The 23,962-nt window shown below is 43.9% G+C and overlaps 1 protein-coding gene across 9 annotated transcripts in view; it reads left to right on the forward strand.

The window, feature by feature from the left end:
• FRMD6 (FERM domain containing 6) overlaps positions 1 to 23,962 on the forward strand; it is a 225,931-nt gene that overhangs the window by 145,228 nt on the left and 56,741 nt on the right. Inside the window, exon 1 of one of the 9 annotated variants that reach the window (XM_057723859.1) lies at positions 10,912 to 11,025. The exons of 6 other annotated variants lie outside the window; for them this stretch is intronic. The gene's annotated coding sequence lies outside the window, so the exon portion shown is untranslated. Of the gene's footprint in view, positions 1 to 10,911; positions 11,026 to 23,962 lie in introns of those variants that run through there. 2 more of the 9 variants (XM_057723865.1, XM_057723862.1) reach the window with 2 other exon arrangements.

Below are 23,962 nucleotides of genomic sequence, written 5' to 3' on the forward strand. Positions count from 1 at the left end.
ACTCAAATCCGTTTGAGTGGGCGCAGATCTTGAAGTTTTATGTCTTAAGTCTATGTCTTGAAGTTTTCTGACACCATAGCTTGCTGTCTGAAAATCACATACTTTGCTAAAACAGTGGACACTCTGGTGTCAGGTTTTAGAAATTTTATTAATTGCAGGTGTTTCCATTATTTTCATGTGACTTTTTTCCATTTTGCTTTAAAACAATTATTTAGAAACTCTAATACTAGTGGGCTATTTATATTATATTTGGGTATGTTATCAGTGCCCTGGTTTCCTTATTTGTAAGATAGGAACTATGATGGTACCTATCTCATAGGTGACTCATATGAGATAATAAATGTAAAACGCTTGGCACAGTACTTACAGCACAGTAAATAATCAATAAACCATCAACTGTCATTTTATTTTAAATGTGTTGCACTCCTGGAAACCACTCTTTTGAAGTCACTTATCATTCATAGAACAAAGTAGTATTTTCCACATCGCCTTGTACTTATTATCCATGAGGTGTCACCTCCCAAAGCCTGGAGTGGGTCACTGCAGTGGGGATGGAATCCATAGATGTTTATTAGCAGCATGCAAAGAGCAAAGCTATGAAATGGGAAGAAGTAAAAGTTGGGATGCTTGTTTTTTCTCTTCAGTCTATATTCTCAGAGCTGCCCTGCAGCCTATTTACAGAAATGGGAGTTAGAACTGTGACTCATTTACACACTATTAGATTCATGTGGAAGTTTCTGGGGACTTAATGTTATTGTGATGTTTCTGGGGATGCATTATTTATATTTTCACGATATTCACTAAAACTGATAGTCTCCATTGCTTTATGTCTAGGTGAATGACTTAGTAAAAATTAATAAACAGAAACCTCAGTAAAATAGCGTTGGCTAAAATGCCCTACAATGATAGCAGAGCCCAAAAGGAAGAAGAAAGCCTTCCTTTTCTTGATTGGCAAGCGCTCAGCCAATGAGAGACTCCAATGAAAAGCCACTATATTTTAAACTCTCACTTCCTCCAGTGGACTCTGTTTACTATAACCCTCCCAGCTTCCTTTTCCCCTTAATAAAAGAGATCTCCTGTCCCTGTCGTGTGGGACTTGCAAGTGGCTCACCATGGTTGTAGACCCCGAATTGCAGTTCTTTGCTGGCCCTGAATAAGCCCATGTTTGCTGGAGAAATAATTGGTAGTCTATCTGTTTAAGGTCAGCAGCTTCTTATTGACCAAAGTAATGATCACAGTTTTAATGACTTCATTCACATCACAGAGAATTAAAAATAGGCAATCCTTTGTGAATTTGAATTAGATGCACTGACATCAATGTCCTTATTGTGATAAAAAAAAGATTACTAACACATCTTAACACATTACGTTCCCACCAACACACATTTTTATTCATTGGAAGGGGAGTAACAGTACCTAAAGTATTTTGGGGGTTTCAAATGAAACATTTCAAAACTATCTTTAGCCTCTTCATTTAAATCTTACTTCAGCATCGGTATTAACAGCGCAACTGCCCGTATGGTCACAGATGGATGTCAGAATCATCTGGAGAGCTTGCTGCTTTTTTTTTTTTTTTTTGAGATTCCCAGCCGTGTCACTAGTTCTTAAGTGGTTCTGATACACTTACAGGTTTGGAAACCACCATCTAAAATAAATCAGCTAATACGTGTAAGTGGAAATCAGGCCATATTTGTAAAAGGCACTTACTGATGTCTTTTTATAGCTATTTTTCTTGGGTTTTGCTTTCATGACAATTTGAGTATATTTGAATACATACATAGATAGTCTTTATTTTAAAATGCTAGGGATATGAAGAATAATAGAAGGAAATACAGAGGTGAGGACACGGCTGTAGTCAATATGAATGTGATCAATATGATCTATGCAAATAACTTTTGAAAACCCTAATAATCCTTTCAAAATCTATTTCTATATAGCGTTTGTCGACAGCTATTTGTTCAAAACAATGTTTAATAGTTAATCTATTAAAGACATTCCTATCACACTATTCTAAAATAAAATTCAGCAAATTATTTGAGTAATTACAATTATGTTTCCTTATGAGAGCTAAAAACTAGTCAGGTCTGGTTAAATTATAAAGTTTATACTTGATTAATATAACTTTTCCTTAAGATTAATTTTAGTTCAGTGAGTTGATTCTTCACTGAAGTGAAACGCTTTAGTGTTTCCAACTTTTTCTTCTCTGACATCAGGGTCGTTTAATATGAATTGAGATAAATCTTGCCATACCTCTGCTGACAAAGAGGATGTGTTGTACCACCTTAGAAATTTTATAGCCAGAGATAGAAATTATGCTAATGCAAACAACGCTTTCATCAGATAAAACGATTACCCTGTTTTCTTTCCCCCTCAAAATCACCATATACTTATCAAGGTGATACAGGAAGACATAAAATGAGTATCCAGTCTTGGGGCTGAGAAAGAGATCCAGGTAAAGTTAGAAGAGTAGATGGAGACACTGAGCCCAAATACCTCACTCTGTCGGTCACAAACGACCCCTCAGCTCCAGCAGCTCTTTTCAACAGCCCGTCAGCAGGCTCAGCCAGCATCCCTAGGTGGGAATCTCCCCTCAGCCCAACTCGCAGGGCCCTAACTGTCAATGACTCTCTCCCGCGAGGCGCCCTGCACGGTAGGCTGTTCAGCAACATCCGTAGCCTCTACCCACTAAGGACCAGTAGTGTCAGAATCTCACTCCGCCCCCTGCCAACGCTGTGACAACGAAACATATCTCCAGATGCTGCCAGATGTTCTCTGGGGGCAAAAATCACATACTGGTTGAGAACCACGAGATTAGAAGCGGCAAAATAGGGGTCTCAAAAGTGCCTTATCTCACAAATATATATCTCCCCTCTTAAAAATGCTGAAAGTCCTGTAATAAGGCCTCGTGCCTTTCTTTCCACAATCGCAGAAAACAAGGCTTAAACTTGTACTTATTCTTGGATAGGTACCAGTTTGAGGTAACTTTATGAGAATACATTTCAGCTAAAATGCAACTAGTAAAAAAAAAAAAATACAATGCAACTAGGCAGTCAATAATGACAACATGTTGGACTTCCCTCGTGGTCCAGTAGTTGAGACTCCGCATTTCCACCGCAGGTTCCATCCCTGGTCAGGGAACTAAGATCCCACATGCCATGTGGCGCGGCCCCAGAAATACACACAGACAAAACGCTGGTTTTCAGAACCTTCCCAGGTCTGCTCAGATCACCTCAATGGACCACTTTTCAGAAAGAGGACTAAAAACAAACTTCCAAACTTTGAGGACTTGACCTGGAATTGCTCCTCCCCCTGTCCAACACGTACCTGCTGCCTTGCCAGGGCTGTTGCTAGATGTAGTGTGGAATATACAGTGACTTCACATTCTGTAGGTAGAAAGAATGGTCTAGAAGAGGGTCAGATATTGGATATTTAAGAGGGAGAGTGGATAATTAAAATTTAACTCCAGGATGGGAGATTAGGTCTCGTTTACCTCTGTGTCCCCAACCCCTGGTACACATTAGGTACTTAATAAGAACTTCCTAAATGAATAAACAAATGAATGATAGAGAAGGCCCTCAAGCAGCTGGGGAAACTTGGGATACAGAGCTTTGGTGGGAGGAGACTGACTGAGAAGAGTTAGGAGAGAATGGCCTAAGAGGAAGGTGCATGGAAGCTTGGAAGTGGAGAGGACTAGAGCCCTCCTGAGAAGATGCCTGATCAGCTCTGCACCAGAAGTAAGGCAGTTTAGGCAGAAAGCATGAGCTTGGAGTCAGATTTCCTGAGTTCAGATCCAGGCACAACCACTTATTTTCTTCAGTTCTTGGGCATCTGAAATCCAGGGATAATGACAGTACCTCCCTCAAAGGGCTGTCGTGAAGATTCAACGAGGTGATACTTATAAACCTTTTAGACCAGTGACCAGCCGAGCGTCAGGCTAGACTGACCCTTGAGAGTGGCAGGGTTTCAGAGTGGGATGAGGCTTAAGAGCCAGAAAAAACCAGAACGGTCATTGTAGTGAAAGGAAAAGGGAGCCAACGGGGAGTGAGTAAAAAGTTGACCAAGCATTTGTGAGCGCTTCACTGATGCAGCTGTCGTCTTGGTGATGTGACTAAGCGACTCACTTATTCGATTTTCTTTAATCTTCCTCAGTGGCTTTAAAGCAAAATGCGAGAACATGGATGATTGAGTTGAATTTGGGGATTGTTAAGAAAGCTGCATTAGAAGATCAGGGAGATATGGGACGTTGAGATGAAGTGGGAGAATGTATTCAACATGGTGCGTCCAGGCATGAAAGTCAAAGGGGAAAGAAGGGGAGTCAAAACCAGCTAATGAACTGAAAGAACTGGGGGGTGGGGGGTAGGGTGGGAGGTGGTGACTGAAAGTCTCAAGGTCAGACAACAGCTCTGGTGGGAGAGGTAGAAGGGCAGGACGTGGTGCACAGAGCAGTTTCCAGTGTTCAGAGATGGAGCAGATGACACAAGGTCCACTTAAGCTTCTCATGGAGGTAGAGGAACCAAACAAATAGAGGCAAGGCCACTTAGCTTCCCCTTGCTCAACTCAAACCACTCTGTCCCCAAGGGGATTCATCAGAACGTTTTCCTGGCAAGGAATTCAATAATTGATTAACTGGTCTAGTAAAATCCCTCTAACATTCTTCTTCGTATCTCAAAAAACTGGGGGGTGAGTAGTGAAAGGCAGGAGGAAGGCTCAAACAGAAATAAAATATACATTAAGGAATATCAGGAAAGAGAGAACATTGATAATTATATCATGTATTTATACTTTAAATACAAACGTTAGGTGAACTAGCTGATGTACGATGTCGCATTCAAACCAACCCAAAGTCTTCTTAAGGGATTGATCCTTTCTCATCATTACCTAGGATATCTGTCCAAGAACAATCTCAACAAATGTGAATCCTCTCCCATGCTCATTTCAGTGCCTTCTCTCTTTTTTCCATCTCACTCTCAAAGTAGCTATGCACGCGTGTGCACGCACACACGCACCCTCCCTACACATAGTTTATGGGATTCATTCATTCAGCAAATATGTACCAGACACTGTTCTAGATTCTGGGGCCACGGAAGTCAGAGAGGTTAGATCTGTGCTCACATGAAGCTTCTATTCTACATGGAGAGACAATTGACAAACAAGTGAACATATTCATAAATAATTTCAGACTGTGAAAATGTTAGCAAAAAACTAAGTGATGTGATAATAAAATAGTTTATATTCACTTGTATATTAAGTCTGTATGTATATAAAATTATGCAGTAGGTATATATTCCCATTATCTTTTAAGAAATTGGGATGAAAGTGACAAAAATTATCCAATATAGAAGTATTGGCAGAAGAGAATGTCATTAACTTGCTGATTCTACTTTTCTGCTCAAGAAATCACATAGAATGTTTGGCTTAATGATATGTGAATTACAAATACTTTATTAAAGTATTTTTTTTAACAGAAAGCAGGTTTAAGAAAGCCTATTCCCTGGCACCCCCGAAGGGTCTTACTTTCAAAGCTAGATCTAGTTAAGAGTGCCATCAACCAGCACTTTTTTCTCCCAGCCTGTCAAAACTAAACTTCAGGGTCTGAGGTCCTCTGAGAACAATCTCACAAGCTGTGATTCCTAATTCCAACTCCATAGTCTAATTACCAGTGTTCCTTCTTCAAAGAACTAGAGCATAAGAATTCTGCTTAGGCTAATAGCATGATATATTAGGCTACCCTTGAGAAAGAAAAATGGAACTGCTTTGCCTGTAGAAGAATTTCATAAGATTTTTTTGGCATTAGGTTCCACAGCCAAGCTAAACAAGAGTGAATGTAGATTTAATTTCTAAACTGGGATCAGGTGAAAGGGAAACAGGGCTCTGATGTAGGTATTCACAAATACTTTTTCCCTGTTGAAATAACCAGCACGCCAGGACCTTGTGTTACAACCGAAATCCCAACCACTGCAGATGGGTAGGGCGTCTCTTGGAGGCCCCACCAACAGAGTCCTTTAGCCTCAGTGAATCTCCTGTGACATTCCAGAGCAAGCACATCTTATTTGCACTTTTAGCCATCATTCTTTTTTAAGAAACTAAAAAATCAAGCTTAAGAGCATGTTTGTTATGCCTACAATCTACTCAAGGTAACCAAATGAAAACAGACTGGACATATTTCATAAACCTTCTTCGTAAATGGAATTTCCCTCAAGAAAGCCAGAATTGGGTAGGCTGTACGTCTGTATTCGTTCGGGAAGATGGACGTCCACACCTCCCCCGTTCTAGTTCGGTATGTTTCATGTTTCTCAGGCACTCATCGATTCGATGGCATTAAATATGGGAGAGAATTTCGTACTGTTATGGTTTGTGTTTGAAAGTGATGCCACCTAGAACACTATCCCAGATAAAGGTCCTCGGAGGGGGCCTGAGGCATAACTCAGAGTAAACAGGCTGTCGCTGGAGTCCTACTTCCTCTCTTTTCTCATCTGTTTCCCCCAGTGGGGAGGGGAGGGCGTTGCCTCCCGTCTCTGGGGGTTAGGCATGTGTTCTTCCAGCTTTTTGGAGAGTCATCAAGGAATCGGAATTCAAGGTGAAAAACTGCTTTGGAACCTTGAAGGCCCGTTGTATAAACACACAAGCGGCACACATCAGGAGGCTTTATACTGTAGGGCGTCTACCCCTTGTCTCGTCCCTTCTACTAGACATTTTTTGGTACGAGGGCCCTTCTACCTGTCCTCGGTCTTCTCTAGAACGTGAGGCCCATGTACAAGGCAGCAAGCAGTGCTCTTTTCACACTTAATTCCAAGACCTCAGTGCAATTCTCTGAGCTGAGCTCTCCTACCTTGCATAGCTAATACCTCTGCTGCACCACTTAGAGCAGCCTCTCCTCAAGAGTGAAGGGCCTGGCCTGCCCCCCTCGCCCCCAGTCCTATGGAAACTTTTGTCTAGAGTATTCAAATATTCAAGCCCTCAAGGAGCTGGAATGTGGTGTTTGTGGTGAAATAAAACCCTAATGGAACAGAAAGAAAGAAGCTCTTCAAATATATCTCCTGTAAACTTTTATATGCTGTATTAAAACCAGACTTTGTCCCAGGATAATCAAGTTAAACTATTTTAAAATAGTGTCTCAAAATGTGATGGCCAGGAAAACAGAATTTAATGAATTTAACTTTTTTTCATGTTAGTATCTCTAAATTGGGTAAATCCTCCTGAGCTAGACTGGTACATGATGTTAATCGTGATGCCGTGCTGCCTCTGCAAAACACAGTGGACTCTTGAACAACCGAGGGGTGGGGGCGGGGTTTAGGGGTCCCAACCCTCTGTGCAGTCCAAAATCCAATCATAACTTACAGTTGGCCCTCCACATATGCACATGTACCCTTAGTTCCGCCATATATGTGGTTTCTCTGTGTCTGCAGGTCCACATCTACAGATTCAACAAATAGCGGATCCTGTAGTACTGCAGGATTAACTATGGGAAAAAATCCACATCTAAGTGGACCTGTGCAGTTCCCACTTGTGTTGTTCAGGCCTCAACTGTGATTCTTTCTATTCCTGGTTAGGGACGCCTGATACGTAATAATGAGGCAGCTGGATTAAATGACTGTTAATCAATTCTCCTGCCTTTCCTTGAGAATGCGGATCTCTTTTTTGTGTTTTTATTTTACAGAGCACCATTTATATACTAACTAGAATAATAAAAAGGGAACTTTGAGTTTTAGTCAGTGGAAACCAGGACTACATCATTGCACTATTTGTTTCCACCTGTGATTCTTTTTTTCTTTCAAAGTAATATACATTAGCTAAAGGGACGTTTAAGACCTCAGAGTAAGATCTACTTAAATGTATTTTGCTTTAAAATGCATTTAATTTTGCTTTTTCAGTGAACTTTAGTAATTACCAAAAAGAAAAAGGACCCTAATTTCTTTATGACGACCTTCAGCCAGAATGATGAACAGTATCTAATTTGGGGAAAGTATTCTTTAAAAGCTGATATGTCAATCTACTGGCTTCTCCCTTTGATTAGAATTTATATTTCAGCATTAAAACATGCTGCAAGTCCCATATTCCCTTGAATTATGTATAAAAGATGAAAACAAACTAAATTTTTCCTCCTAACATACTGAACGGATCTTAATTCTTCACGTACTATTCTGGTGTTTGGAAAATACTTGGAATGTAAATTATAGCAGTTCACATCTCCTTTTCTATATAACTGTGTTTCTTACATAAAAATGTGTAACTATTACCCACCAAAGCTTAAGCCTCTTCAATTACAAAATGAGGCCATGGCCACTGTCCTTTAAAACCGCGCCTGCATGCACCTGCTCGCTTGGCGCTCTCTTCCCGAGGTACCGTAATCCACGGTTCCCACACGTGTCTCCACTTAGAATAATCTGAGGGTCTTGAAAACATTCCCAAGCCCAGCCCGCATCCCAGGCCAATTAAATCATATGCCCGCGACACAGGCATCAGGAGGTTTCTAACGTCCCCAGGTGGTTGCAATGTGCGGCCACGTTTGAGAGCCATCACCTCAACCAGCGTCTTCCCAAACTTGCCTTCATCCTTCCCAGCTGACAGGGTATGTCTGAAGCCCTCCCTGGAGGTTCTAGGCCTTCCCATTACTCCTCTTGCCTCTCTCTACCACAGCAAGCGTTAAGTATATTGTAACTGTTTACCCACTCACCCGTTCCCGCAAACGACTCCAAGATTCCACGTTTAGGTTTGAATCCCAGAGCCTAACCCCACACTTGGTGTAAATAATAAATAAATTCATGGGACGAATAACCCCTTCCTAATAAAACTAAAACAAAAACATAGTTATGTTAATACTTACATGCTATGGAGAAAGGGAGAAAGTATTAGTTTAAGTTGTGTTTTAGGATACTGTCTCGCGTGATGGGGAATGTCTCATATGTAGGAAAACATCATACCAATGAAAATAAATCTACACCTTGACATCAAAAGGAATCATCGCATATAACTTTATCTACAAAACTTCATTCTTTATTGTAATAAGCACAGAAAAAATGTTTCCTGTGATAAGAATCATCTGAAACAACCCATCCTTTCTCTGTTGCATTTCCACCTTGAGAGGATTGTTTTGTTTCCCAAAGCAGTCCTTTCGGAATTTTATGATGTTTCAGGAGTTTATAAAACTGATTTTTAAGAGTTTTAAAGTACTTAGTTTACAAGGTGTATCATGTTAATAGGCTATGTTTATCATGGCATTCATACTGCTAACATGGTCACTATGATTAAAAAAATATTCATATAGAAAATTTTGCTATAATCAAATTCTAGACAACAAACCCAATCTTAAACACGTTTTAAAAAATTGGTTTAAAATATTTTGCTCCTTGGGTTACCTATTCATTTCATATTGCAGGAATGTTTTACAATCTATGTTATTCTTTATCTGCTAGATTTATATGCGTGAAGCCTGAAAAAAAAAAGTCAGAATTAGGAATCATTTTCCAAGATGGTATTATATTCCTCACTCGTCTCATTTATCTTCATATATGAAAAGCTGGGTTATCTCATTAGATATCAAATTAATTTAAAACCTTACCAACTACTGTTTGGACACACGCTCATCCTGAGTGCATATTACAGACACACAGGAGAGAGTATAACCCTCCACTTTTTTTTTTTTTTTTTTTTTGTGGCACACGGGCTTAGTTGCTCCGCGGCATGTGGGATCTTCCTGGAGCTGGGATCGAACCCGTGACCTCTGCATTGGCAGGCGGATTCTTAACCACTGCGCCACCTAGGAAGCCAACCCTCCACTTTTAAATGCCAACGTTGTCATTAACTACTAAACACACTTTTATACTCTGTTAATTAAATGCAACTAACTTAAAAGGCAGTCACGGGAGCAGAATTCCCGTCCTCCTCCCCATTAACCGAGTCATGCCTTCAGATCATGCCAGGCTCAGGCGCCGCTCTGCTTTATCTGAAATAAGCTGCGAATGCACTGTCCGCGCTGGGGGCGCGGGTGGGGGTACGGGGGCGAGGGCGGCCCGGGTGCGGGGGTGGGGGTACGGGGGGGCGGGTGGGGGCACGGGGGCCCGGGGGCGCGGGTCGGGGTACGGGAGCGCGGGTGGGGGCCCGGGGGCCTAGGGGCGGGGGTGCGGGGGCGCGGGGGCCCGGGGGCGCCGGCGCTTTGCCTCCCTCCCCGTCTCCGCACCCACGAGCGCGACCCGGCAGCGCGGGCGGCCCGGAGGGGCGCCGCTCCCCCTGCCCCAGGCCCAGCCGCGGACAGCAGCAAAGCCCTCTCCCTCCGCGGCCTCGGGCCCTCGCGCCTCCACCCGCCTGGCCCCCGGCCCCCGTCGAGGGCGGGCGAACGCCCTTCCTCAGGGCTCGGCGGCCACAGGGACCGAGGCCGCGCCCGCCTGAGGCCCGGGGGGCGGGGCTGGCGGGGGGGCGTGGTCCCCGGGCGCAGATCCCCCGCAGCGCCGCGTCTCCAGCCGCGGGCGGGGGCGGGAGCGCACGAAGCCGCCTCCGCCGGGACCGCCTCCTCGCCCGGGTCCCCGCCCCCCCACCGCGCTGCCGAATGCGGAAGTGGGCGCTCAGGCCAAACAGCCGCCCCCAGCCAGCCGGGCCGGGCTCCGGCGGCGGAGGGGCCACTAGCCTGGAGCGGGGACGCTGCCGGCATCTCCACCCCGCGGGGGAAGGCCTGGAGCGCCGCGCTGCCCCCGCCCCCGACTCGCGGCGCCCCCGCGCGGGACGCTGGGTTGGGCCTGGGGCGGGGCCTGCGCGCGCTCCACGTGCGGCGGCTCTGCGGCCGCCCCGCCTTCTGCCCCGCCCCGCCCCGCCCCTCGGGGCTGCTGGCGAGGGCGGAGCCTCGGGGGCGGGGCGGGAGGCGGGGAGAGGGGCGGGCCGGGGCGGGGCGAGGGCGGGGCGGACGCGGAGCGCTCGGCCGGCAGGCAGGCCGCGCGGGGCCGGGGCTGAGAGCGGCGGGGCAGGCGGGCGCCGGCAGGAAGGCGCTGGGAGCTGCGGCGGGTCCGACGCCCGGCGCCGCGGACTCTCTCCGAGGTACGAGCGGGACCCGGCGCCCGGGGCTGCGCAGGCCGCCCCCAGCCGCCGCCTGTGCCCCCCGCCGGCCGGGCGGCTCCGCGTCGTCTGCTGGCGGCCGCGGCCCCGGCGTCGGGCTCCGGGCGGGGAGGGAGGGCGCTGCTCCGCGGCGGAGCGGGCGGGGGCGGCAGGCCGGCCGGCGCGGGGCCCGAGCCCCGGGGCCCTGGGGGCCGCCTGCTGTGCGCGCCGTCGTCCCGGGCGCTGCGCGGTCGGGGGCGCCGGAAGGGGGCCGCGCCGGGAGGCGAGCGGGGGGCGCGGCCTGCGGGATGGGGAGCCGGGCGGCGCCGTCGGGGAGGGACGGCGGGGGCCCCGCGCGAGCTCCGCGGCGACGCCGGCAGCGCCCCGGCCCCGCGCCGGCGCGGCCCCCTGGCGAGGGCGTCTTCTGGAAGGCAGGCAGGCACGGGAAGCTGTCAGGAGAAGCGCATTGGAAAGTCGACATGGGAGCCGGCGCCTCTCCAGGGGCCGGGCGGTGTCCCGAGGAACGGCCGCGCCTCGACGGCCCTCCCGTCCGGGCCTCGTGGCGGAGCCCGGGGCGGCCCGTCTCCCCGGGGCCGGTGCGCGGCCCGCCGCGGAGCGCAGACGTCGGCCGGCGCTCGCAGGCCGCCCGGGGCTCCGAGCCTGTGCCCCCCCGCCTTCCCCGGTGTGCGGGGAGCGCACCTCCTGCCGGGTTTCTCCTGTAGGCTGCCCGTCTCTTCTTCTTGGGGACCCGACGAGGTTTGTGGACTGGTTTTTATGAGCCTCTATTTAAATTTAGTCCCTGCACGGGATGCTCCCCGTCGCTACAGGGTGTAGTTTAGGGATTAGAGAACACTGTTGGAGAAAGCTGCTAGTGGCTTCATTTTCCAGGAATGTAAGTCATTTCCTTTCTGTGATTTCAGGGAGTTGATGTTTCACAGCATCAAAACTTTGCGGGGAAAATTTTCCGTAACACATCTGTCATTAAAAAGGCTTCTTACTTTTGGATTTCTCTTCTTAGAGCAGAGCATAAATGTAGGCTCAGCAGTGTTAAAGAATCAGAAGTTTTTCAGAATCTACACCGTTATGAAACCATTGTAGAAAGTAAATTTAACAAGCACCAAGACCTACACACCGCCTGCAGCATGGAGACTGGGGGAGGGGAGAAGACCAGAAAGAGGCAGGAAAACAGATGCCTGTGCTGTAGTCCTTTGTAGCATAAAACTTCTAGCACTTAATCATTTTTCCTTGGGTGTGGTTTAGAGAAATAAAAGTGTTATGTTAAAAATGAAAATACTCCACAGTACGAGACAGCTGACATGTGAATGCTCCTTCATTGTGTTTGTAAACATATTGGATTTATATTCCATATTAAAATGGACTTCTGGGATTATTAGATGAGAAGGGTCCCCCTGGGGATATCTACTGTCGAGTTATCTGCAGGATATCTTTTCCAGAAAGCAGACTGCCTGTAATATGAACTAATTCTCCTCCCCCTCCACCCCTCCCCCCCCCTTGAATGGCTTGTAAGAGTGCCTGCGGTCTGACACGGAGGGGCCACAGTCACCGGCAGTTCTTGCAGGGCCCCCAAAGATTTGAAGGGACTGGAAATCTTTCTCTGTTTCTGTCCCCTGCTTTTGGGGGGGCAGTTAGGGGTAAGCTACCAGCTTCAGATACATAATTTGAACTTGTAGGTTTAAGATGCTCCTGGCTCTGCAGGAAAACTGAATGGGCCAGGGTGAAGATCGCTGCTTTTGAAAGCAAAATGTTCATGTGCTATGTAAAAATTTTTAGCTACAAGTTATTTAAAAACTCATTCAGCTGGGCTAGCTGAATTGGGGAGGGGGGAGGGTGTTGTAGAGCTTTTCTGATTTCTGAACTTTGTTTCCACTTTTAACTACACTGACAAAGTTTTTGGCTTTCAGAACTTATGACATAATAGACTGTGTAGCCTTTTGTGGCAGATGCTTGAAATGAAAGTTTCAAACAGAATTGTTTTTGACTGAGCTGTCAAGTTCAGAGTTTAGTGTGAATGAGACCTGTCTCACAACTAACTTTTTTGATAAAGGAATTCTTTGTAGTTTTCAACTTGGATATTGCACATTTTGATTTCTGAGCCTGTGGGTTTAAAAGAAAAAAAAAAAAAAAGCTAAAACCTGCAAACAATTATTTTAATACATGAAAGCCGGTACCAAGAAAAGATTAATTCAGTCCAGATGTAAAAATGTATGTGAATTTTAGATTTGGATGATCTCAACCAGTTTTCCCTTTTGTGGATGAGGCTGCCTGGATCCCAGATGGCATTCACAAGTTATCCCTTAGGTGGTTTTCTGAGTTCAGAACTAAATTTCACCAGTCTTCGTTAACGTCATTTTAATATTGTTTCAAGTCTTCTAAAGGATAGAACGTTTTCTGCGTTTATGGGAGGTGGGTTTTTCCTACTACTCATTAATGCCAACCGCATAAATGCCCTGGTGTGGTAGACGAAACCTGTGGGGAACTGGAGGTATTCAGTATCGTGTATTCTCCCCTCCACCCCCTTCTAATTCTGTCCTCCTCATCGCCGTCCTCTTCTTCTTTTAATTAAAAGGGACAGACCTTCAGTTATAAGTATTGTATATCCTTATGGGCAAAGCGTAGAAGCTTTGCTTTTCGCTTATGCAATTCCAACTTGTTTCTTTTAAAGAAAAAAAGAGTTTTAAACGTGTTTACAATCTTCAGTAGAATCCTGTTGTAACACAGTGTGGTTTCTGATATAGCAATGTATGATGAGCCTCTACCCTTCTTTCTCAACAAGAAACAACAAACACATCTTACTCCCAATACCAGAGTTATAAAGGGTGTGTGTTATACATGTAAAATTATATATTTTTAGGACGTCTTTGTATGATTATATAATTATACATTTTGGGTGTTTGATTACATTGTGATTGTATGTAAAACAATTGAGTTTTGGGGGGGGAAGGAAAGATTTAGTGAAGGAATTTATGAGTGGTGAAATTTTAGTTACAATGTATCTTTCGTGAAACTCAAACAGGAAAAATGGTATTGTTGGCCTCTAGTTAAACTTTGATATAGGTAGTAGTTGAGAGGGCTTTTTGAATTGCACATTATTCTGAGGAAGAGGCTTTGGGGGCCTATAAAAATAAGTAGAAACAAGTTAAAGGGATAATTTGAGATGAAGGAAGAAAGTAGAATACTGGGCATTGACTTGCAAGGAGAATCTAAACTTAGAAGGATGAGAATTGAGAACAAGGCTGAAGTAGGGAAAGCTTTCTATTTAAAAGTGGAAATTAAAGAATAAGATCTTTTTAGCTGAGAAAAAAAGGATTAGAATTCAGGTGCCCTGTAAGGTATGTGTACAACATGAAACAGTGCTGCTAAGTGATGTTTGTCCTGGAAACCTTGCCCGCATTTGTGTGGAATCACTGGTTTGGTGTTACCTGTTATAGCATTCAGGGACTGGAGGCTTATGACTGTCCTCTCCTCCCCACCCCCAGTCCACCCTTCGCCACTTTCCATTTCAGAGGCTGGAGACATTTTTTTGCCTAAGTTCTAATGATTGGAGAAATATTTAAGTAGACCTCTAGCATTTGGAAGAACGCTGACGCCCACCCCCCGTGCTGGGGGACCAGAGGGACTCTGCAGCAGTAACGCCTATCATAAAGTTTTGAGTGAAAACAAGCAATCTGTGTTTGCAGCTATATGATTTAGTGGTGTAATTGCTTCGGATGCAACTTTGTGCACTATCGCTTTTCATCTGTATCACAGGGAGCCGTCATGCAGTGTACCCTGAGGGATCCTAGAACCCTGGGGAGGGGAAGGAAATCACTGCTCTGACAGCTGGTTGCATCATGGAAGGAGGAAAGTGGTGCACGTGTGGTGCCAAGACAGTCACAGTTGAACCAAACGTGGAGCAAAGGAGGAGGCAGTGTTTCCTGGAGATTCTTTGGAGTTGTCTGTAGCACAGCGTTTTCTGGAATGCCTTTCCCCACCTATGTGGCCTTACCTAGCAGAGTTTAATCTACACAGCCAGAACCTAGGTAGAGATTTGGGCGTTAACCAGGTCGTTTCAGTAATGTGATAATTGGGATAATTCTGACCAAAGGAAATATTTCGAGCCTCAATATTCCAATTAGATTATCCCGGGATATTTTCAGATGTTTTCTAATAACTTTGCCTTTGTACATCTATGTTATAGGACTTTGAGCAGTAACGTTTTACTGGCATATGAAGATAGAGGCAAAAGCAATATTTTACGGTACCTTGTAGTCACGGTTCCATGTGAGGGAGGAAATCATTATAAGAGTAGAGGAAATTGTGGATGAGGATTTGAGGAAATGAATGAAGTTTCCCACTTAGCTTCTCAGGTGGTTCTTTGTCTGATTCACATTAAATGAAATGTAGTTAATTTTCTCCCTGCAGGTAGCAGCACTTATGGCTGTCCAGTTTTAGTGGATGGCTTATGTTTGGAGGAAGTGGGTGTCCCTGTGGCTCTATTTCTTTGAACTTGGTGCTGAATAATTACACACAACCAGAAGTATGCACAGCTCGGAAGTGTACAGCACACAGTGATCATATCTAGGCAACCAGCATCCAGACCAAGAAACAGAACCTTACCAGGTGCACTACCAGCCCCCCCCCCCCCCCCCCCCCCGCCCGCCCCCAGGCTTCTCCTTGCAATAATAATCCCTGCCCTGAGGAGGACCACTGTTCTGACTTTTATTGTCCTAGGTTACTTTTAACCTGTTCTTGGGCTGCATTTAAATGCAATCAAATATAAGTTCTTTTTTGTGTCTTAACTCAACATGGTGTCATGTCCGCATTGATTCAGGTATCAGCCCTTTTTTTTTCCTGTGAATAAATATACCTGGTTTATCCATTCTGTCGATAGATGTTTGGGTAGTTTGGGGCTGATGTGTGGGGCGTGACCTTTTGATAGCTCAAGAAAAATCGAGCACTTTGGAATTGAAAGAAGAGTTAAGATTAAAAGCAAAAAAAAAAATACATCAGAAACATGAGAGAAAAAAGTACATCATCACACAAATACTAAAGGCTCAACTCAGTTCATGGAATCCTAGTGTTTCAGGGATGCATTTTGGAATATACCAGCTGGATATTGCCGGATTTGACCTGAGAATTGGGAAGAGGGAAGGGACCTTAAGTGGCAGCTAGCCCGTTCATTTTTGAAAGCTGAGGGGACTGAAGATCCAGAAGACTGAGTGACTCAGGAGTCTCACGGGTAATGACAGTGCAGAGGGCAGAAGCCGCTTCTGACGTCCAGTCTAGTCTAGACTAGTGGCATCTGAGGGCTGCAACCCAGTCCGCTACTCTGTTGTCCAAGCAGTGCGTCCACTGGCCTGGAGGACGGGATGCCCTTTCCTGATCCACGCAGAGGTATCCTGTGGCTCGGTTCAGACAGAAGCAGACCTGCCTGGAGGAGGTGGGGCTGTGGCCCCGTGAGGCAGAATTATACTTCCTCAAGCCTGCTTTGCCTCTGCCGCCCATACAGAGCCCTTGGAATTTCTCTTCAACTCCTTTCTCCTCCTTTCTTCTCTTCTAGGGCTCTCCAGGGAGACTCTGGGTTTTAAGTACCAAGTAGGTGATATCTTGAGCTCCTTCCTGGCTCCTTGTTTTATTCATCCATAAATGATCTAGGAGGGACCCTAATTTCAAAGGACTGCTTTCTAAATATCTTCACAGGAGTTCATTGCTAAGAATAAGAATATATGCAAATATACGTGTATTTTTGCCATTGTGCTCCCTCCCACGTGTGTACACTCTTCTCCTCCACTCCCACCCCCTCCCTTCACGTTGTCTTTTTTTAAATATCCCTGGAAACATCCAGTTTCTGGTCTCTGTCTACCAGAAACAACAGTGAAATTCTGATGCTGAAATCTGTGGCCATCCCCAGGAAGCACTTACTGTAATAAGACCTAGGAGTATGAGAAATATAATAGATAAAACAAAGTGCTCATGAAGAAAGACTATTGATGTAGATATTTTCTTTCATGTTTCCCTAAAGAGGAAAAAGGACATTTTCATGGTTCAAGAAAAGACTCAAAATTTCAACGTAGGCTCATTAAGAAGGTAAAAACAAAGCAATGGAAAAAAACCTGAAGTTTTGTAAGTGGGTCGTAAATAATATATACTGTTCAAATGATACTGCTTATATGAGCAAAAACTTAGCATGTATAATCTTAGAAAATAAGAGATAAATAAGAGACAAGTTGCTCACTGAAGTTACTACAGAAAAGAATAATACGTTTTGAAGACACAGTGGAAGAGGGGCAGTAAAATATACATGTTAAGAACAAGATTTTTGAGCTTAGTTCCCTGGGGTCCACATCTAGGCTCCACTGTTCTCCAATGTGTGTCCTTGGGGAAGTTACTTAACTCTGAATCTCTTTTTCCTCATCTGTGAAAGGAAGATAGGAATAGCAGCTGTCCCACAGGTTTGTTTTGATTGCGTGGACTAGCACATAGAAAGCAAGTGCCATGGGGTGACCCAGTAAACAGCCAGGAAAGTTAGCTCTTACCACTGAAGACACACAGAAACGATGTATAGAAAGATTTCTAGCTCTTGGAAATGCCTAAGCTTTTGTTTACAAGCAGTTGCTCGCAAGATTTTATTTTGTGTCTTGATCGCATTAAGTAGGGAACCAGTGGTAGTATTTCTCAGTGACAGATATTGAGCAATCTCTCCTGCTGCACCAAGAACAGCTGGCATGTCCCACTGATCACTAACTGAGTTATTTTTCCTAATTCTCCTATTTCCAGCAGTCTCATTCCCCCAGCTTCTGCCTGCTTGCTAATTATTTCTTCCCAGCTGCCCAAAAGTAAATTTACAGATTTTGAAAGTTCTCTTTGTGATGAATAATGTGGTATAAAGCACTTTTGAACTTAAAGAGCACCAGTGGCCCATGTCTTTTCCTCTTGTGCCCTGTAGATTTCATGCGAAAGCCACTATTATTGGGATACAGCAATTGTTTATTCCTCTCAAGCCCCACCATTGGCACAGTTTATATGATGTGGGTCAGATCCTTTTACGGTTTTCTGTTAGGCCTAAAAGTTAAGATTTTTAAACCATTCATTCAAAGAAAATTAATAGTCTGAAAGTTTCTAAGGGGTGTTTAAGAAAAACAAACTTAAGCACATTAGAAAGACATTTACATCTAAATAGCATAATTATAAAGCCAGTCAAAATAGGCACAGGATGGTCCAGAATAATCATGGTGTCATTCTTCTCTGTTCATTAAAAAGGAGGCCTATCCTGGATAATCTTGTGTCCTGTTATGTGCTGTATAGTATCTTAAACTTAATAAACTTAATACTTTAAAAATGTTCACTAAGTTCATCAAGAAACAGATTTTACTTCTGTATGAACTATCCAGGACTGTGTTGAATGCTTAGTGCAAGTCCTGCCAAAGTGTTTCCTGTCCAGGTGGGGAACAACATGTATGTGTTTGGGGAGGTATTAGGTGTGTCCCGCTAAATGCTAAGTAGACTCCTGGAGCAGAACCAATGACGGCCGACGGTAGGATGGCCCTGGCTTCCCTGGGGCTGCTGGATTTGTGTTGGGACAGGAGGTCAGGCTGGGGTCTTTCTATTCCTCAAGTACAAAGGAGCTTTTCTAGGAGCAGCAAAAATGTTCAGGGTTCGGTAAAAGTCTCAAATATTAAAAGAAAATTATGAAATTGAAATTATTAAATGTTTAAATTCATTCATTCAATGTAATACATGCCTACCGTGTGTTAGGCACTGTTCTAGGCCCCAGAGCTATATCAGTGAACAGAATAAAAGAGGGAAAAAAATCCGGCCTTTGTGGAGCCTGTATCCTATTAGGAGACAAAGACTAAACATAACAAAGCTGTCGTATTTTAGACACTAGTATGTTTGGAAGAAGAAAAGGCAGACCAGGGTAAGGGGCATCAGGAGTGCTGGAGGAGGGAAGCGGGGCCTTTGGCAATTTCAGATACTGTGGTCAAGGTCGGACTCCCTGAGAAGGTGACTTGGGGGAGGAACTTGGCCGTACAGAGACACCTGGGGGAAGAGTGTTCCAGCAGAGGCACCAGCGAAGGCCTCGGACAGACGTGTGCCTGGTCTGTTCCAGGACCCGTGAAAAGTCCACAAAGTGGTAGTAGGTGAGGTTATAGAGGTTTGGGGAGTTCATCACGTAGAATCTGCCTGGTGGAATATTTTAACAGCTTTGGCTTTTACTCTGAGGGAAATGGGGGGTCACTGGAGAGTTCTGAGCAGAAGAGTTAGGTGATTTGCCTTGCATTTTAATAGAATCACTGGTTGCTTTGTTGAGATAGAAAAATAGAGTGGGGTGGTCCCTGGAAGCAGGGATTTAAGTTAGCAGCTGTTGGCAATAATCCAGTTGAGAGATGCCAGGAGCAGTGGAGGAGGTGGTGAGAAATGACCAAGATTTATTTTATAGGTCGAACCAATAAGATTTCGTGACAGTTGTTTGAGGAATGTGAGAAAGAGAGATCGGAGGAAGGGTTGCACCAAGGCTTTTTGCATAATTATGGAGTAGCCGTGAACTGAGATGGGGATCTGTTGGAGGAGCTGCTTTTGGAAAGATAACCAAGAGCCATTGTGAACATGTTACGTTCAGCTTCCACGTGGAGAAGTTGAGCAGCTTGTTGGATTTAGGAATCTGGTGTTTAAGGAAGAGGTCCAGGCTAGAGATAGAAATTTGGAAGTTGCCAGCTGACTTTGGAGGAAATCATACAGGGAATGTGTGCAGACAGGGAAAGCAGTCCATGGACCAAGCTTTGGGTCATATCAGTGTTTATACTTTGTGGAAAAGAGAAGACATCTCATAAGCATGTATCTTAAGCTAAAGGAATTACGCACGTATTTCTGACAGAGTGGACCTAATTAAGTGTTTCCATTCCCTAAGCAACAGTGTTATTCTGGATATTAATTCTGTTGACCCACACCGTGGGAAGAAGGAACTGTGAGTTCCTTTTTCTGTGATGAGGGACTTGGGCTGAGCCTGAGGCACTTCAGCTTTAGAGGGTGAGTTGATAAGGAGGAATCAGTACAGAAGACCTAGAAGGAGCAGTCTGAAGGACAGGAGGGAAATGAAAAGCGTATACCTGAAGGTCCAGTAAAGAAAGCATCTCAGGGAGGAGGGAGTGAATCTGTGGTGTCATGTCAAGTCAGGTAGCTTGAAGACTGAGAGATGCTCATTGGATTTAGCAACCTTGAGGTCACCGGTGACCTTGGCAAGAGCTGTGTTAATGGAGGGGTGGGGACAAAAACCTGATTGGAGTGGGCTCAAGAAGGAAAAGCTTATGAAAGATAATCCTTATTTTCAGTTCAGTTTCTTCAGTATTGTATGAGTGCCTTTTAATATGTCTGATAAAATATGGGCTGGGACTTCAGAATGCTGGGGGCCATGAGGGTCTCCAGCAGGTTCTGACAGAGATGGGGAGCCTTTGAGTCTCCCGCTAGTAGAGTGTACGGTAGGGTTGTTTTGTTTCTAGTGACTACATGTTCTTTAGTTCAACCCACTGATCATTTCATATGAAAAGGATACAGCGGAACCCCGGTGAGACGTGTTTTGAATGGACGTCTTTTTCAGCAGTGGTGATAGGTTTGAGCTGACCAGTCTATACATCAGGGTCCCCCACCGGCCTGAAAACCTTCATTCGTGGAGTGGATGGCTCACGTTAGGGGTTCCCAGGGGCCAGAGCAAATTGAGTGATAGAAACTTTGCTTGTTTAATATTTCTTTTATACTTTGAAGCTTTCATTGTGAGTATTATTTCAAGGCATGTGATTAAGCAATTTTCATAGTTCTGTATTTTATATCATAATTATGCACTAAGAATTTTCTCATCTGGAAATTACCTTTGAATTATAATTCCAACGTTCTGTACTGCTATCATCAAAACGAATCAGCAAGACTGGTACTAATTATCTTTTCTTCCTTTAAGCTTATTAAAATGCTAAAACATAGGCCTTTAATGCTTAAATATTGTTTTTGGGTAGTTAGAAGCTTACAGTGATTGGCAGAGTTAAAACACTGTTGCGTGTATTTGAGTGCTGCTTGGTACTATATAGTGCGTCTTTAGGAAGTTGCTAAGCATGGGACCGTGCTGGGACGGGTGAGGACTTTTCATTCGTAGTGGATTATGGCACCTGTGTTTTGAGAAGTGGCGCTCCAGTGATCACGTGTGTGTTTCTGCTGGGTTGTGGTACACACCTGTGATGTCAGCCTTCTCTTAGGTACCGCTCTGCCAACACTGGCTTATTAGTATCATTTTCAATGTTATTTCAGCTGAAACTTGTAAGTCACTCTACAGTTGGTTAAATGAATGAAATTGGCCTGTAACAGTGAAATACTTACACAAGGCCAACGTGAAATAATTTGGCAGTGCTGAGTGTTTTACATGGTAAATACTGGCGTGTGCAGAGGCATAAAACTAAGCAAATTATGAAATAAACGTTACGTCTCTTAAGTCAGTGACTACAGGATGAAGTGCAGATCCCTCAGCGTGGAATCTGACGTGCCAGACCAGAGTGGAAAGCCTGTGGTGCGCGAGCCAAGAGTGGCTGCAGGCATGTTTTGGTGTTTAACACAGTGTTGAAAACTTTTATTTTCCCGTGTTTAAAAATTGAGAAATTTTAAATTTAAAAAGTGGAATTTGACCCCTTTTCTTAAGAAAGTGGAAGGCGTGGCAGTCATCTGTTGGAGCAGCATGACAGCGTCCCTTTCTGTGTGGGGTGTGCTCTGCAGTCGCGCATCGTCCCCAGCAGCAGGCCTCTTGCTTCCAACACTGAGACCAAGTGTCTGTTGGCATTCTTCATCCTGCAGGCTTCACTCTGGTGTTAACTGCCCCCGTAGGCATGTGAGTTTGCGCCCCTCTGGTTTTCTAGCGCCATCTCGGAGCCCCTTAAGCCTAGCCAGACTCTTCTCCCCTTCGTCCTGTCACACGCGCACACTTAGTCTGGGTCATATTTCCTCTACTCCTTCCGCGGAACCGTGCTGCTGTCGCCTGCATCGCTTCACGGGAACCGACCACGTGCTACCTTGTATAGTCATCCTTTTGTGTTTGTTTCCTAGCTCCTCAATTGTGTTAAAATTAGAGAGCAACCGTCATATCTTAGAATTTACGAGTGCCTGTCAAATGTATTTTAGATTTAATAGATTAACTGTTGTTTAGATTTAGCTTCCCGTGGACGATAATCTATTATTATGATGCTGTAAAAAGATGAGAAAGTATCAAAATCTTGTATAAAGTCTGCTTCCTCAAATAGGGCTTTCTTAATTTACTGTCCATTCCTCTGTAGCTTTGTAATCATGTTTATGTAATGTAATTGAGTATTAATTCACTAAACACCTCCTTTATTGCCAATTCTCTGATTCTGTTACGTAGATGGATGCAGTTTCCAAGTAAATGGGTCATTGCAACATACCATTTTATTTATTTTAGATATGCTTCTTTGTAATGGCTATTATTGTATTACACGACTTATTTTCTCATTCATTTGACAAATAGTGTGTACGCTGTATGGAAGGCCCTGGAGATGTGTGAACTTGACAGGCGTGATGGTACCTGCTCTTCAGAAGCTTTTAGCTGGAAAGGCACATATTACCTAATGGAGTATATAACTGTTCAATTTTGATAAGTATTCCTAAGAAGTGGGGCGTACGCTGAGACCTTAAAACAGAGCACTTTGGTCACGGGCAGGGGCTGTAGTGCAGAGTATAACATGACTAAATTCTGAACTCCTTGACGTTCTCATAATTCTAGAGCAGTTTGGAAAATATTCTGAAGGTAAAAATCTGACCTCAGAAACAAATAAATTAAGGGGTAATTTATGTAACAAAATAAGAGCTTAAAAACATTGTTTTCCAAAGAATTTACCATTGGCTGTAGACCTTGCATTAATGATAAAGAATTATAATTTATAGCACTGTAGTCTTTGTTTGATGCTTGAGTTGAACTCGGTTTAAGTAAGTAAACAAAAGGAAAAAGGGAAATTGAGCTAGATATTTCAGATGTAGCTAACTTGCAAAACAATTTTTGTTTTATGGAACTATTTCAAAGGTGTTTGTAGTAAGAGCTTTTCTTATGGCTTTCAAAAGTAGGATATAAAACATAAACTGATTGATTCCTTCAAGAGTAACTAGTGGACAGTACCTTTATTTTATACTTCTAAGCCATAATTGAGAAATATTAATAGTTTATCAGTCTGATCTTGGAGTGAAGTAATGTGGTGGTGTGAAAAACCTCAGCAGTAAAGTTAGTGACATATGTAAGCCAAAAAATAGAGTGGAATTTTGTGTGGTTGCATATATTTTATCACAACAAGTATAAAATTCTTTTTTCCTAAGGAAAATAGAATTTTATACTTAGCCCATCTAAATACAGTGGTAAAGTTAATTTTTTGCGTGGTTTATTGTTGCACTGAAACAGAGGTCAGCTGCATCGGTGCCAGTTCTGAAATCGTTGTTAAGAAACTCATGTTACTTTTAATTATAAAAGGAGACTTAAAAAATACTTACTTAAGGAAGTTTTAGTTCAAATAAACCCAAGATTTTTAAATGTGATCTTAAGGAAATGCAGGGAAATCAGATCAAGGCATAGTTTTTAAGAAATGTCAAGTGTCATGTAGAATTTAAAATAAATTCCAAATAAATCTGTTTAAAATAAAATCTTTTTAACTTCAAATATTCATTAACTGAGCCCACATTCGTTTTAAATCTGTAGAAAGAATGTTGAACTGATGATTTATAATTTACTAAATTATTTGCTTTACTGGTGCCTGTGGAAATGTAAAGATAAATTTTTGTGAATTTCAGTTGTAGAATAAAACCTAGCAGGAAAAACTAATGGACGTTATCTTATTCATAACACAGAACAAAACTTCCTTGAATAATTGGCTTATGAATTCTGGGACTAGACTCATGTTTCTGACCA

Source organism: Hippopotamus amphibius, chromosome 2 (genome assembly GCF_030028045.1).
Source record: "Hippopotamus amphibius kiboko isolate mHipAmp2 chromosome 2, mHipAmp2.hap2, whole genome shotgun sequence".
Classification (NCBI taxonomy): Eukaryota; Metazoa; Chordata; class Mammalia; order Artiodactyla; family Hippopotamidae; genus Hippopotamus; species Hippopotamus amphibius.